Genomic DNA, 17,207 nt, shown 5'->3' on the forward strand with positions numbered 1-17,207 from the left:
GAATCCCTCTTCCATAGAGCATCTTTTCAGTGATACAAAGGCAATGGAGGGAAGGGGTTCCCATTGTGGCTCAGCAGATTAAGAACTTCACTCGTATCCATGAGGATATGGGTTCAATCCCCAGCCTCCCTCAGTGGGCTAAGGATCCACTGCTGCTGCAAGTATAGGTGCAGGTGTGGCCCTAAAAAGAAAATAAATAAATGAATAAATAAAGGCAATTTCTGTTCATGCTCCTTTCCTTGGCTCCCTCCCATCCTTCCCCAGGAGTCTGACTTCCAGTCCAAATAACTCATTTATTCCATTCTCCCATGACATGGTCTTGAGTATGGGGCTGACAATATTTTTAAATTAGGATAAAAATATACTTGAACACAATAAAAAAGAAATCCAGCATCAGAAAATAGTCTGCTGATGGCCAAACAGAGCAGCCCAACCACCTGCTTGTTCTAAAACTGCACCTTGGCCGTGGTGTCCTACATGTCACTAGCATTCTGAAGGCCACATCACACTGTGGCGCCACCCGCCATGAACTTGTGAAAACCAAGATTTATCATCAGGGCACATCTTCCCTCTTTAGTCTTTGTGCAACTAGATTTTCAGATTTTTGCAGAATGTTGCATTTATTCTCCTTAAAGTAATCCTTTCCTTCTTTCGTTCAGCAAGTCATTATTGAATTCCTTGGCACCTGTGAGAAACAAAAAAGAATCAGACCTGGGTCCTTCATCAAAAAGTGCTTTCGTAGGTAAACACATCACCTTGATTCTTCATCAAAAAGTGCTTTAGTAGGTACACACATCAATAATTATTCTAAGATAAACATTAATGTGCTTTTCATGAATTTCAGTTATGGAACTGTGGAAGTGTGGAGAAAAGGAAATTGTTCCTATCTGGGGAAAGAGAAGACCAGAGTCTTGGTAGAGAAGAGGTAGGATTGGAACACATCGAAGTGATAGGAGGAAAATTCTCTGTGACGGCAAGATGGGCAGATATGCAGAGGGCAGAGATCAAAGAATGGAAACAAGCTCAGAGGTTAAGAGTCGAAATCCTGAGTTTCACTGACACCTGATTCCAGCGTGATTCTGATTCTCATCGGGTTCTTTCTTGCTCTCTCTGTCCCACGTTTGCACATCCCTTACACCACAGTAAGATCTCTGACTCCCCAAATATTGGCACATTTACTCATGGGCTCAATTCTACAACATTCCTTGCCACACTCCTGTCACCTCACAAAACAAACCTACTGAGGAGGAGTTCCTATTGTGGCTCAGCGGGTTAAGGATCTGACTAGTAGCTATGAAGATGTGGGTTCGATTCCTGGCCTTGCTCGGTGGGTTAAGGATCTGGCATTGCCACGAGCCGTGGTGTAAGTTGAAAGTGTGGCTTGGATCCCAAGTTGCTGTGGCTGTGGTGCAGGCCAGCAGCTGCAGCTCTGTTTCGATTCCTAGCCTGAGAAATTCCATATGCTGCAGATGGTGCCATAAAAAAGAAGAAAAAACAAAAACAAACAAACAAACAACAAAAAAAAAACAACTGAAAAGCGTTCAGGGTTTATTGGCGTGGTTTTTTTCCCTCCATTACTGATGGTATAGGGTCGAAACGCTAGAGCCAAAATTACTTGGATTCATTCTCCCCTCCTCACAGGGGTCCAGCTGCGTTACTCTTTTGAAATACTGTGGGGCTCATTTGTTTCTCTTAGCGTTCGGTTTCAGTTTTTTTCCTCTTGATTTAACTTTTTTCCCTCTTTCTTGATTTAACAATTTTTCTACTATATAGAACACTCATGGGACTGACCAGAAACTTTATTTTACGTTTCTGTGGTAGCTTACTACACCTGACAAACGGGATCGTTCAGAATAGGCAGTTGTCTTTTGTTTGTTTTTTTCTTTTTTTTTTGGTTGACTCATTACTGAATGAATAGATAGTAGGAAATTTTGCATAACAGTCAGACGTCCTCACCACAGGGGCAGTCTTCCGCTGAATTCCCTGCTGTCCAATCACAGCAAAGTCTGAGGTGCCCCCAAAGCCTCGAGCTAACCAAAAGCAGACACCCAGATGGCAGCCCTAGGATGCCCCAGAGGAAGGTCCTCCATCTGGGATGCCATTCAGTGGTCCCCCGGGCAAACCTGTCCCTGGGTTTGTCTTTGATGTCACAGTGGCTGTTGACAGATTTTCAGAAGCAGCACCTGCACAGCAAACCTCCTCATGCGACTGCTGCTTCTTCCGCTGTGGGCAAGGCCACAAGAAGGAAGAAAAGGTTAACCTTCCTTAGAGGTTAAGCCAGTTCTGAGCATACCCTGCATCTCTTTGGGTACAAAGAGGGCACCCATATTTGAGAAAACTGAACTGCAGCCAGGTTGGTCTCTCCGCAGAGAAGAGATAAAGAAAGATATGATTCATTAAATTAATCATTCTGAGAAAAAAGGGTTCTAGTTAACATAGCGTCTGTTTCATTCTGAATTATAGTTATTTATCATTATGCATGTAATCATTAACAAATTATTTAAATAATTGGCTGTGCAAACACAGAGCCGGGCGGCAAATGGCTTGTTTGGGAGTTTCCAAGACTACACTTTGAAATTACAAAGCCCCTTTTTTCTCATGAAATTCAGTTGCGGTGCCATGTACTAAGCATGATTTTCCTCCTTTGCTGTCTACGGGAAGGGAGGAAAACACTGCAAGTTCACTGGCGGCATCTAAGAACGTGCTTTGCCTAATGCCTCATACCAGCACTGCCTGGTTGGTTCTCAAGGAGGGACTCAGCCCTGTAATCGGGGGGATCCTGTGAGGGGCACCCTCTACCCAGGCTTTTCCCTCAAACCCTCAAGCCATCTCATTGGAGAGAGAAGGCAGGTAGGGAAGTGGGTAGCTTCTCTCCTTTGATGGTTGAAAACACATTTCCAACTTCCTGATACAATTAGGGGGACATCAGACCTCATCAATATCATCCATTTTTACCTAAACGTGGTAAGAGAAGACAAGATCTCCAATCTAGAGAGACGCTTGGGTCACAGGGAGATAAAATGCCCAGCCCTCACTCTCCTGTACACATTTTCATTCCCTCATTCTCGACCTCCTTAAATAAAAGCTGTAGGAGGATTCCTTTATGGGTCATATAGTACGTGCAGAGCAAGGTACTAGTTGCAAACGTAATGAGACATTTGGCAGGAGTATCAGTTGAATATTAACGCATAACAAATCACCCAAAACATAGAGGTTGAAAACAACAACCAGCCTGCTGATGGTCAGCAGATTGGGCTGATCTTAACTGGTACTTCTTGTTCTGGTCTTGCCCCGAGTCTTCTGTGCAGCTGACGTCATTTATCTGGCAGCTCAGCTGGGACTGGGTGGTCTAAGGTCTTCACAGGCGTGTCTCAGCAGCGGGGGTGGGCTGCCAACTGGGTCACAGGTCTCTGATATGTGGGCAGCATTCTGATAGGGCAAATCTCAATATAAACGTCTCAAGCAGCTTATATCGTGTTTGCAGATATCCCATTGGCTAAAGCTAGTCACATGGCCAAACCCAGAGTCAGTGTGGGAGGAGACCCCCAAGGGCGTGGAGGTGGAATTCACTAAGGAAAACTGCTGTAGGTTATCATCTATCACACCACTCAGTCTTGTAAGGACATGGGATATGTGCATTAACATCCAAACCGCAGTCAAGCCTTACTTGGGCTTCTCGAGGCTCCAGACCAGGGTCCCTGCTTCAGCCCACATTCTCTCTGTCCTATCCAGCTCCTACGTCCCGATTAATGTGCCTTTCACACCAGGCTTTGGCAGACTCAGGGATCTGCAGAACTGAGTGAGCTCATCTCCTAGGCTTTGAGCCTACCACCCCTTCCTTCAATCATGACCTGTAATTCCTCTTGATTTTATTTTTGTTTTAACTAGCTTAAACATATAGAAAAATAAAATATGAACCCGGGAAAATAAATAGTACATAAGAATAAAAATGAAAATGGAGTTCCCACTGTGGCTCAGTGACAACAAACCCGCCTAGTATCCATGAGGACATGGGTTCAATCCCTGATGTCCCTCGGTGGGTTAAGGATCCATCGTTTCTGTGAGCTGCAGTGGAGGTCACAGTTGCAGCTCAGATCCTATATTGCTGTGGTTCTGGCTCTGGCTGGCAGCTACAGCTCTGGTTTGACCCTGGACCTGGGAATGTCCATGTGCTGTGGGTGCAGCCCTAAAAAGACCAAAAAAAAAAAAAAAAGGAACAAAATATAGGAGTTCTTTAACCCTATCTACATAATTTCCTCCTCTAGATTTTTCTTCTGAAGACCTTCCAGCCCTGAGTTCCCAAGTCCATTTCATTTACCACTTAGGACTTCAAAGCCACAGGACTTCTCTGGGTCTGCAAAAGTGAGCAGGAACCCAATGGGTTTTCCAGAATCGGAAGATGTTCTGTGGTCCATCTCTCTTGACTGGCTAAGTTCACATTTGTTACCTCCAGAGCTCTTGAGCAGGGAGCCACTTCCATTACCTGGGAGCTTACTCTCAGGGGGCTGGTGATAAGCCTTACTCTCAGAAGCACTGGTCTAGCACTGAGTGATGCTTCTATGCCCACATGAGAACTGGCATGAGTTACTGGGGCAGTGGGGCGTGGGGCGGGGGGGACCTTGAGCAGCAGCCTGGAGGGCATTTGAAGGTGTTACAAGGGGAGTATCACAGAACCCATGTCTCCTTCATTTCATGTCCCATTTAGGAATCGCTTTTCCCCATCAAATAAAGCAGTTAACCCCTTCCATTGGCATGGTCTATGCACACTTCCAAGAGCTAAATATTGCACCTGAGAGTAGGCAGACACATGGCAGAGCACAGAGAGCACAGAGCAGGAGGCCACGGGGACAGGGCAGGCAGACAAGCACTAGCCTTGATGAGAAGACCATACTTAAAAAAAAAAAAAAAAAAAAATCCAGGGAGTTCCCGTCGTGGCGCAGTGGTTAACGAATCCGACTGGGAACCATGAGGTAGCGGGTTTGATCCCTGCCCTTGCTCAGTGGGTTAAGGATCCGGCGTTGCCATGAGCTGTAGTGTAGGTCGCAGATGTGGCTTGGATCCTGCATTGCTGTGGCTGTGGCTTAGGCTGGCGGCTACAGCTCTGATTAGACCCCTAGCCTGGGAACCTCCCATATGCCATGGGAGCGGCCCAAGAAATGGCAAAAAAAGACAAAAAAAAAAATCCACATGTTCATTGCAGCATTAGTCACAATAGCCAAGACATGGAATCAACCCAAATATCCATTGATAGATGATTGGATTAGGAAGATGTGGTGTGTATACACAATGGAATACTACTCAGCCATAAAAAAGAACGAAATAATGCCATTTGCAGCAACATGGATGGAATTAGAGACTCTCATCCTGAGTGAAGTAAGTCAGAAAGAGAAAGACAAATACCATAAGATATCACTTATATCTGGAATCTAATATAGAGCACAAATGAACCTTTCCACAGAAAAGAAAATCATGGACTTGGAGAATAGACTTGTGGTTGCCAAGGGGGAAGGGGAGGGACTGGGAGGGACTGGGAGCTTGGGGTAAATAGAAGCAGAATGTTGCCTTCAGGATGGATTAGCAATGGGATCCTTTTGTGTAGCACTGGGACTCTGATAGTCACTTATGATGGAACATGTAATGTGAGAAAAAAGAATGTATACATGTATGTGTAACTAGGTCACCATGCTGTAGAGTAGAAAAAAAAATATATATATATATACAAATAAATGACAAAAAAGAAACCCTGGGGGAGCTCCCACCGTGATGCAGCTTGGCCTCTCTGGAGCCCTGGGATGCAGGTTCCATCCCCAGCCTGGCAAGTGGGTTAAGGGGCAGCAGATCACAACAGCTTTGGGTCTGATCCCTGGCCCGGCTGCCACTGGTTGGCCAAAAAAAAGAAAAGAAAAAACAACGAAAAAAAAAAAACTGTGAACAAGGGCATTGGCAGAAAGTGAGACCAGTAACTAATAACCCTGGTTCTCAGGCCAGCGTGGGACCTGCAGAAGAAGCCCAGACCAGGAAAAACAAGCACTACTTTCCCAGCCACGCTAATGCCAGGTTTTCCACCAACTCCCCTACACCCAAGAAATGAATACACTAGTCTACAGAAGAAATACGGGTTACATGCACAGTGTAAATTCTTCTTCAATGAATTGCACTAGACCCCAATTCTCATTTAACAGTGTTTTCCAGTTAGTCTTAGGAGGTCTTTTTTATTGTCTATCTACAGCCTCAGATTAAAGAACTCTTGCAAGTATTGGTAGAGGAGAACATATGGGCTGTGAAGACACCCTCTAAACCCTGCTGTGGCCCCAACAGGCCTCGCTCTTTGTGGAATCTTGCTTTAATAGGGCTTGTTTCCACCTGTTTTCAGGATGCATCGTTCTTCCTCGTGAGGTCTGAATTCACCCTTTCTAGAAAGATCCTCATTCCCCTCGACCCCCTCTCTTTAAACCATAACAGTTCAGAGGGTCTTTCCCTGATTTTTGCTCCCATTCCTCTTTCTTTGATTCCCCGATCTCTTTTTGAAATGCTATTTATTTATTGTTATTAAACTTGCCCTATAATCTCCTTTTTATTTTTCCTCTGGGTTCTGGGAGAATTTCCTAACCTTATCTTCGCCTTCTCTGATTTACATTTCTGTGGTATCCAGTGCCTCCGCTGGGGCTTGTAATTGGGCAATCACGGTTTTCATCTCCCGCTGCCTCTCCTGCTTCCCGAGAGCTCCTCCTCCTCAAATTTGCTTTGACCGTTTCCCAGCAGCCCTGTCCTCTTTGGATCTTACTGAGAACACAAATTAGAGTTGTTTTTCACTGAGTTAATTTCATAGTTTATTTTGCATATTTGCTTGATTCCTTAGCTGGGTTTCCTTTTTTTTTTTTTTTTTGCTATTTTAGGGCCACACCTAAAATATGGAGGTTCCCAGGCTAGGGGTCTAATCAGAGCTACAGCTGCCAGCCTACACCACAGCAACACAGGATCTGAGCCGCATCTGCAACCTACACAGCTCACAGCAGCACCAGATCCTTAACCCACTGAGCGAGGCCAGGGATCAAACCTGCATCCTCACGGATCCTAGTCAGGTTCGTTAACTGCTGAGCCATGAGGGGAACTCCTGGTTTTCCTTCTCTGTTGGAGTCCTCTGCACCTCAGGCATTCAGTCTGAGCTGAGCCTTCCAGAGAGAACGAAGGGTTGGGAGTTGAGGTGCAAACATTTAACATGATGGGGTCACCTGTTTGAAATTTTTACTCAAGTAAAGAGATTGACTCTAGGGAGTTCCTGTTGTGGCTCGGCAGGTTAAGAACCCTATCAGTATCCATAAGGCTGCGGGTTTGATCCCTGGCCTTGCTCTGTGGGTTAAGGATCTGGCCTTTGCGTATGTGTTAATAAGAGTGCAATCATATTTACCAGAATTCCTCTTAGGGAGAGCACTGTATTTGGAAGAAGTCATTTGACACACTACTTGGTAAAGCGGATGAGACTCCAAAGGCATATTGTTATTACTAAATGTGATTGCTTAACTGCAGACCATGAGACAGGGAGAGGAATTTGTTTTGCTCCTGAGAAGCAAGACAGAGAGAAAGAGAGAAAAAGGAAAAAGGGAGGAGTTCCCATCGCGGCGCCAGCGGAAACAAATCTGACTAGTATCTATGAAGATGCTGGTTCGAACCCTGGCCTTGCTCAGTGGGTTGGAGAATCTGACGTTGCCACGACCTCGGGTGTAGGTCGCAGATGCTGCTTGGATTTGGCATTGCTGTGGCTGTGGCATAGGCCAGTAGCTCTATAGCTCTGACTTTGACCCCTAGCCTGGGAACTTCCATATGCTGTGGGTGTGGCCCTAAAAAGCTGGGGGGGGGGGGAGAAAGGGAAATCAGAAAATCAGAGAGATGGCAGAAACCCATGCACTGTGCAATGTCACCATATGAGATTTTCACGTCTTCATGAGGCAGAGTTTCTCAGTGTCACCTCTATTGACATTTGGGGCTGGGGCTGGATGATTCCTTGTCGTGGAGGGCTGCCCTATACACCATAACATCCCTGGAGTGTACCCGCTAGGTGCCACCAGCACGCCTCCACTAGCGGTGACAACCCGAAATGTCTCCAGACGAGACCAAACGGCCCCTTGGCGGGGGGGGGGGGTGGGGGGGTGAGAATTAACCCCAACGGAGCACAACCGAGTTAAGACAACTACACTCCTGAAGTGCCTGGGCTGAGGGAATTCTTTTGTGGAAAGTGTTGAAGGGTTTGAGGTTCTGGCCAGGCTGATATGAGGCCAAGCAGGGGCAGCGTCAGGGAGAGCGGGGCCAGAGGCCGAAGGGATCGTGAGAATATAAGCCCCAGGAATTTGCAGATATGGTGGGTCCTGCTTTGAAGTTTTAGGAGCCGTGGTCTCGGGGCAGGGAGTTTGCCTGATGTCTGCCTTATGGAGCCGGTCCCAGCTCAGATCGTCCCTCCCTTGAATCTGCTCGGGTCTAAACTGTCAACGACAGACGTTTCTCCCTGTTCCTGGCACGTGGCGGTGAATCTCCCTTCGTTTCCAGCTCTAAGAGAGGCTGTTCCCCCTTTTTTTAGTGGGAAGCCAGGAGGAGCTAGAGATCACCCCACCCAGAAGCGGTCCTTTTACCCAAGTTGCGAGTCTCCTGCCTCAGGCAGAAGCGCTGGTGGGCGTTTGTATTGACACCAAGGATGAGGGTCTCTCCCGGGAAGACGTGCATCTCTGACAGTCACTTCCTAAGACCTCAGGACAGTTTTGTTTCAGGCTCAAGTGGAGCAATACTTTTGGTGTCTTCCTTCGAGATAGATGTGTCTGAAAACTGAGGTGGCCAATTGCTTGCCGTTTTTCTTTTTTGAATATTCTGTGTAGGCTGATGAAGCCTAGGAACCCGGGAGGTCTGTCCATCGCCCATGAGCCTCCGCGTTCTTCTCCCGTGTGAGCCCTCGGACTTGTTTGTTCTGTATGGTGCCCACCTGTTTTTCTTCAACAGGCACCAAGATCCCAAGAATTTTCCAAAATCATTTCCTTCTCTTCTGCCAGATACCCATTCTCTGAGTCCTAACCATGAAATGGTGATTTACATGTTAATCCAAGTTAAATCAGCAAATACATGCTGAAGTATTGGAACAGAAGGACCTCATGGAAATCATGTTTGAGCACCATTTATTAAGCAATTTTATTATGTGCCCTCCAATACCCTAGGGAATTAAACTAACAGTAAAACCCATTTTAAAGATTAGGAAACTGAGGCTCACAGAAGTTAAGGAATTTGCCTGTTGTCACAGTATTAGTGATGCCGCAATCTGACTGCTAAACCCTTCTCTTTACAATATTGTAAAGAGACATAAAAGGGGAGACTATCAGATATAGTTTTGTGAGTTTTGGCCACAGTGAGCATAAATTTATGGAAGGAGAGTTTGCTTTATAAAAGGGGGGAGGGTGTTATTTCCACAGTACTTAATGAATTTTTAAAATTTTTCCAAAGGGGTTCACTTCTCCTTTGCAGAGCAAATATAATATTGATTGTGACAATATTGAAAAGCAATTTCATAAATAACATAGCCAATTAGTTAGGAATGTCCAAATACTTAAAGTTATAAAAGTCAAAGAATTACTAAGTAAAATATATTGTAGCTTTTTACCTTGACGCGTAGGACTTACTATAACAAAACAAATTACATGTGTGAAGTTACATTATTAATAGGACTAAAAATATAAAAATTATGAAATAATTAATTTTAAAAGACAGGGTTGTTATTTTCAAAAAATCAAGCTTTCAGACAGACGTCTAAATGTGGAATTTGGGGTCAAAGGCAATAAACATACCCTCAAGGCTCATGGTACGTATTGCCTAAGTCCCTTCTTTTAAAATCTTTGCTATTTTAACAGGTGAAAATATGCTATCTTTTTATTTTATTGTGCATTCTTTCTTTATCTCTAAGCTTGAACATTTTTTCAGGTTTATTGGGTGTCTGCACTTCAGTTCATGTCCTTTGTTTTTCTTTTTTTTCTTTCTCTCTTTTTTTTTTTTGTCCTTCGTTTTTCTGGTACACGTTTTTCCTTAATATTTTGTTCGGTTTGCTTGTAAAATAAGGATATTTACCCTTTAAAATATTTTTGCCAGTTTGCCATTTGCCTTTTTGGTTGACTCGTTAGATCCTTAAGAATTTTTATTTTGTTGGAAAAATCTTATTCTTTTTCATAATAATTTACTGATGCGGCGCTTCAAAAGTGCTCAGTTTTGATATTGTCTTCTGATTTTAAAAGGCTTCATGTTTTACTTTTTTTTATGCTAATCCACCTCTACTGTATTTAAATATATCAGGTGAGATTGTAATTTTAACCTTTTACAAATAATCAAATTTTGCGCTATTTTTTTTTTTTTTGAAGAATCCAAATCTTTCCCCATTGGTTCCTTTATGATTCACTAAATATTTAAATGTTCAGGGTCTCTTTTAGGTTGACTATTCTGTCCTGTCCACTTATCAATTCTGATGCCCAGAGCATGGTGTTTTAAATTTGCTTTCAGATTTCCTTTAATATTTAAGGTTCCTTCGTCTCCTCATTACACTTTCCCAAAATTTAACTCAGTGGTATATTTACTTTTCCAAATGAAGTTCAATTGTTATGCCTTTTTTTTTTTTTTTTTTTTTTTTTTTTGAGACACAAAATCTCATCATTATTTCCATGGAGGTTGGTTGGGTTGGTTACCTACAGCTCTCCCAGCCTGCCTCTGGGTCTTCTAACTTGCCTTGTCTTTGCCTGGAATCCCCCATCCCCAAACCCTCGTCACCACTTGGGTAACACCAGCCGCTGGTTTAATTGCCCAGTTTTTCACCTGTCTGTCCCATGTCACCCTCCCCCTGCCTCCACCCCTCTAAACTGTAAGCCTCTTATGAGCCGAGGCAGAATCTTGTCCTAATCCTCTGCCCAGCAGTCCGACTTCCAGCAAAAGGTGTTAAATAAAAGGTGGAAGTAGAACCCAGTCAAGGTGACCATGAGAACTGAGCTCCAGCCTTGATCTTGAGGAGTCCTCAGGGTGCTCAGCTGGGCCTTCCTGACCTCAGAACACCTTCCCGCCCCCCACCCCGGTCCCCTCCTGATCTCCATCCATGGTCTCATCTAAAGACTTCCCTTAAATCTCTGCCTCATTCCAACCTCCTGCAGAACGGTTGTCACACAGCCCACGTCAGAAGGATATTATGAGATGATTTCTGCTAAGGACCCAAGTCAAAGCCTTATGGAACTGAATTTTAATGTTGGCAGCACAAAGTGTGAATAAACATTACCATGCTTTATTGCTCTAAATCTGTCGCTAAATTCCTTGCTTCTCTACACGTCAGAGGCCCAATAAACAACTTCTGCAAAGTTCCAATAACTACTTTGTCATTGCAGAGAGTCTGCATGATTCATGGACTCTTTCTGCCGATTCCAACCACAGAAGTACTTTCTGTCTAAAGCGTTAAACCCGAAAATCCATAGCTCGCAGGGTCATCGGGACAGCTGGGACAACAAGAGGTGCTGAAAGTGATCTCTGGCGCAGAAAGTGGCCATGACAAGACGTCGAAAGCAGCAACTTCCTACTTGATGAGCAGGAACACAGGTGAGGCTGTTTTCGTATCTCTTTTTAGGTGGCTTCCAATTTCAAAGATACGGGGGAGGTCTTGCTCTTGAAATGAAGTGGCTCTCTCATTGGGAACACTTTGGACTTGAACCAGACAGGGAGCCATACTTCTCTCCCATTATGTGCTCAACCAAAGAGGCTTGATTTGTCCTGGGGAAACCATCCTCACCCCTTCTAAATCTGCACTCACTGCCCTGTATTAGAAAATAGGTGGTAGGACAGTCCCTCCTGTGTATGTAGGCGGGTTAAGTTTTCAAATCTGCACTAAGATGTTATGAACAGGATACTCCATGCTCTGGCCCTATATATAGGCAGGGGAGCAGGGCACTGAGAGGTAGGCTTGAGAATGCTGCTTACATTTATCGCCCAAGCCCACACGCCCACACCCAACTGTCACAGAGCCTGAAATTCCTCCCATTAGAGTTGCTACTTTTGGTTGAGGCAGAGGGCTTCAAGAAAACCCTTGTTCAAATATAAATATACCAGGCAAGAATTGTTCCATGACACTCAGCTGCAAGCAGCATCTCATTTCTTTATGTTTTTATTGCAAATAAAACAGGGTTGGGTGGCTTATAAGTTATAGAATGGGGAAGCGGAAACTGAATTTACAGTGGTGAAACCTCACAGAGACCGCCTTCCCCAAGGGATGAGGGCTGACATGATTGGTGATGTCACGTGGGTGTCATGCCTGCACTCTCTGATGTGACATGATGTGATGAGAAGGGCAGGTTCCCAAGTCCCATAGCCCCAGTCCAATATAAGAAAAATAGCTGACAAACCCAGTCCAGGAGACATTCTACAGGATAGCTGGCCAACCCTCCTTAAGACTGTCAAGGTCGGAGTTCCCGTTGTGGCTCAGTGGTTAACGAATCCGACTAGGAACCATGAGGTTGCGGGTTCGAGCCCCAGCCTTGCTCAGTGGATTAAGGATCCAGCGTTGCCGTGAGCTGTAGTGTAGGCCGCAGACATGGCTCAGATCCCAAATTGCTGTGGGCTGTGGTGTAGGCCGGCAGCTACAGCTCTGATTAGACCCCTAGCCTGGGAACTTCCACATGCCGCGGGTGCGGCCCAAGAAATGGCAAAAAGACCAAAAAAAAAAAAAAAAAAAGACTGTCAAGGTCACAAAAAACTACGGAAGTCTAAGAAACTGTCATAGGCCAGGGGAGACTGGGGAAACATAGTGAAATGCAACATGGTTCCCTGGATTGGACCCTGGCACAGAAGGAAGATGTTAGTGGGATAAGAAGTTACATCTAGGAGTTCCCATTGTGGCACAGTGGTTAACGAATTCGGCTAGGAACCATGAGGTTGAGGGTTTGATCCCTGGCCTTGCTCAGTGGGTTAAGGATCCAGTGTTGCCATGAGCTGTGGTGTAGGTCACAGACACTGCTCGGATCCCAAGTTGCTGTGGCTCTGGTGTAGGCCGGTGGCTACAGCTCTGATTAGACCCCTAGCCTGGGAACCTCCATATGCTGTGGGAGCAGCCCTAGAAAAGGCAAAAAGACAAAAAAAAAAAAAAAAAGTTACATCCAATAAAGTTTGGAGCTCACTTAATATAATGAACCAGTGATGGTTTCTGAGTTTCGACAATGTACCACAGAAATGTAACTTGTTCAAATGTAACTTGGGGCAATTCGAGTGAGGGGTAGTCATGAACTCCCTATGCTATCTTTGCAACATCTCTATAAATTTAACTTTTTCCAAAATAAGATTTTCTTTTAAGGGTCAGAGAGAGGTCCATTATTGACTTATTCTTTGGGGCTCCCACTTCCAATCTTGGAGGACTATAAGGAACTCTAGAAACTTAGTAAGGCCCCAAATGATTCTCTAAGTGTGGGGTCAGTGCTCAGCTGGATCGCCTTATATCCCTGGGATTCTTCTGGGTGTGGCCCACGGCCATCCGTCAGTGCTGTGGATCCATCTGAAGCCAGCCTCACTTGCTCCGTGAGTGCAGGCTGGCCTGTTCCAGGGGCTAGCAGGTGGTCAATGGTGAGACTCCACTCCTTGAATGTCAGACCGGGTACCAGGGGACAATTGCCTTGGCTGTTAGAGCCTTGTACATCAGTACTTGGTCCTTCGCTGGCCTGCAGGTACCCAGCCCTCCTCCAAGGGGTCCTCTTTCTCGAAGTAGTGTCTGCAAGCTAAAGTGGGTCTTTACCATTTCAGGACCTCACTCCTTGCCTCTGGCCGGCCTTGAGGCTGCACCCTTGCACCTGCCCCTTCAACCCTCAGAGCCCTCATCAATCCAGTGGGTTGAGTCCTGTCTCCTGCAGGAAACTAGACTTTGAAAACAAAGACATCGAATGCTCCTCTTAGACAGGAGAAGCCCAGACATCCAGGACACAGAACCTGGCTCCTCTCTTGGGAGAAGAAGGAGAAAATACCTCTCATTCTTTCTGGATGAACTTACAGCTGAGAGAAAAATAGGCATCATTAATATTCAAGCTGGCTATTCCACCACGTTAAATGTTCAATATATAGCCTTGTACCACTAACACAAGGAGGGTGACGTGTGACTTGGTAATGGGAGGAAGTAGCACCAGACCATGAAATGCCTTTGACCCCCAAGAGGGAGCTGGAGAAGAACCAAAGGAGGAAGGGTCCTTTCCATAAATGGTCAGCCAGGAACCCTTGTTGAGAGCGTCCACAGGAATAGCCAGTAAAGGGTAGTTTGGGTCCTTTACTACCTGAGGGGATGCCAAGGTGACTGCTCTGCATAAAAATAAGTCTGGCTGTCCCTGCAGGAAAAAAGCCTTGCGGGGTATGTGAGCCGCTTCTTTCCTGATAGAGGTCTAGATTACACTGCCCCTGGAGGTTTCATACTTGTTCTTCTTTCAGATGTTCATGAGCTTGCTCTAACAGGCCAGGCAGTCGAAGAATCAGGAGTGCCTGCCAGGCCCAGGGCAGAGCAAGGAGACCCAGCCTAGAGGGCTCGGTTGCCAGGGGGGCTGACTCTCCTCTTGAACATCATGGACCATCAAGCTTAAGCTCTAGGTATCCCTCCAGATAGAACGATGCTAACCTGAGCCACAGCAGCTGGGGGTACAGCGGGGGTGGGGATGGTTCCAAAGCATGAGCTCCCTTCTTTTGGATCAGGTTGGGTTTCCCAAAAGAGGAAGTGGGGAGCATTTTCCTTAGAGATCTTTGGAGAGGAAGGGAGAACGTGAGGACCAGAGGACCCAAGTCAGGACATGAGCCCTGCCAAGACGGTGGCCACCACAGCCAGTTGATAGAGGACCCAGAAGTTCGTTCCACGTGAGACGTGGTCAGGGACAAGCTGTCGTCTCTTTGCCCAAAGTGAAGGCAGTGGAGCCTCACTTCGGACAGCCCCAGAATTGATGTCAGGGACTGTGTGATCATACAGCCTCCAAGTTTATTCTCCACTCTCTGGGATTCTAGACAGCATCTAATATGCTTGAATAAACGTGTTTTTTTCTGCTTTGATGGGCCAGGCTTGATCTCTGTTATTTGCCATGAAGACCTTGATAAGCACATGTTAACTCCTCTTAGCCCAGATTTGCCTAATAAATGTCACTAAGAGATGATTCCCATGAACTGGAAACAGTAAATTAAATGGATGGAATGGACTCTTTTAGCAAAAGGAACTGAAAAGGTGTTTTGGTTTCCTCCTTCCGTAACACATATGAAATAACCCCATCTCACGTTACTTCTGCAGCTCAGAGACTCGAAAACCACTAGGAAGCGCAGGAGGGCTTGTGAGTTAATTATAACACCCTTCGGTGGGTTGGCTCGTGGTTTTCCTCTTACAATGAAATGCGAAGAGTGGGGGAGGTGAGCTCTGCCGGGTGTTGCTGCTAATGTTTTTAACCAAGGATCTGAAGCTGTTTGATATTTTTAGCTTCATCAGCCCCCTTTCCAGTCCCGTTTTGGAAGTAAAGCAGAATTAAAGTCCAAAGGAGTTTCAGAACTACAAAATGGTCTGTTGGCCCAAAGTAAAAAGTTCCATTCCTGAGGTCCCTCTTCCCATGTTTTCAAGGTTGCTCTTTTCATGTAGCAAGTGGCCTGCCTGATGCTCTTTTGTTCCTTCCTCTTTAGGATTGCAGGCTGGTTTCTGCCTCAGTTTCGAATCTGTTTCATGGCTCTGGACTTCTCATTTCTCCTTGGCACTCCTCCTGTACCACGAGACTCCACACTCAGGACTGGGCATCAGAAAGAAATCAAAGCGTCCTCCCTTTGCTCTTGGATACCTGGGCAGAGTGTGGCTATAGTTCCCTTTGTGCCCACACCGTGTCATGCGACAGAGAAGGAGTTCCCACAGCGGAGATCAGAGCTTGGGTTTTATGCTCCTCATTCAGCTTTGAAGCTTCAAAATTTGAGAGCAGGAGATCAAGAGTGCATGATAGTGTTGTTTTCCCCTCTGTGGAACTGGGGGACTCTTGCTGGAGTTCCCGTCGTGGCTCAGTGGTTAACGAATCCCGCTAGGAACCATGAGGTTGCAGGTTCGATCCCTGGCCTCACTCAGTGGGCTAAGGATCCGGCGTTGCCTTGAGTTGTGGTGTAGGTTGCAGATGCGGCTCGGATCCCGCGTTGCTGTGGCTCTGGCGTAGGCTGACAGCTACAGCTCTGATTCAACCCCTAGCCTGGGAGCCTACCTATGCCCCAGGAGCAGCCCTAGAAAAGGCAAAAAGACAAAATAAAATAAAATAAAATAAAACAAAACAAATAAAATAAAAATACCAATGCTGCTCACTTTACTCAAGGACAGGTGCAAATTTTTCTGGCCTCTGTACACTCGTGTGTGTGTGTGTGTAACTTATTTTTCATAGAACCCAGGTTTACCTCACTGCATCAGATATTCAGCCTCTAAGAGTGACAGAATCTGAATTTCTTCATCCTGGGTCTAACCTATGTGGTTCCAGTTCTAAACCCAGGGTCACCTCCAAGTTCTTCTGAACCTTCAGATCCTGAGCAGCCTCCTGTGACTGAGGAGGGAAGAGTCAGGGGAAGGTGTTGAAGGCAAGAGAGATTTTCGGTGAAGCTCCCCATATAAGCTGTACAGGAAGACACATGAGGAGTCTTCTCTTGCTTAAGAAAACCTCCTACAGAATCCATCCCGCCAACTCGACATTTTGTGTCACCGGTAGATAATGGATCACATTGACCCAGCGCCCAGGAGAGTAGGTGTGCAATCGATGGTGAGGAATAAATAAATGAAAAAGTGATTTGCATGTAAGTTCAAATATATGAGAGAGCATGACATTAGCGGCACCTTTGCAAATTCATCTCTTCATGGCAAACGTGGCTTCCAAAGCTTGGGTGTGTACAGAGGATGTACCTTTCACATTGGCTCATAAGACACATTGTCCTGAGCTGCCTGTCCTACCCTCATAATAACTTGCTTTTTTTTTGGTAGCCTCTGACATGCGAAGTCTAAATGAAAGGAAGGAGGGGAAGTTTTCGTCCATTTTTCCCAGTGAGGAAAAGGAGACTCTGCTCTGGGCTGGAACTTTGTCCCCCTAAGTTCACATGTGGGAACCCTAACCCTTGGGACCTCGGGATGGGACTGTATCGGAGATGGGGTCATTAGAGATGTAATTAAGCTAAAATGAGGTCATGAGGCTGGCCCT

General features: G+C 45.7%; 1 long non-coding RNA gene across 1 annotated transcript in view; it reads left to right on the forward strand.

Moving 5' to 3' along the window:
- LOC146397066 (uncharacterized) overlaps nt 1-16,820 on the forward strand; it is a 52,647-nt gene extending 35,827 nt beyond the window's left edge. Inside the window, exons 2-3 of the long non-coding RNA XR_014826261.1 lie at nt 11,391-11,598; nt 15,676-16,820. This is a non-coding gene — a long non-coding RNA (uncharacterized LOC146397066). The remainder of the gene's footprint in view (nt 1-11,390; nt 11,599-15,675) is intronic.
- The last annotated feature ends 387 nt before the right edge of the window (nt 16,821-17,207 follow it).

This window comes from Sus scrofa, chromosome 14 (genome assembly GCF_054392235.1).
Source record: "Sus scrofa isolate SSC_HxYL_T2T_F1_AM1 chromosome 14, Sscrofa_HxYL_maternal_Yorkshire_Landrace_v2.0, whole genome shotgun sequence".
NCBI classification, from domain to species: Eukaryota; Metazoa; Chordata; class Mammalia; order Artiodactyla; family Suidae; genus Sus; species Sus scrofa.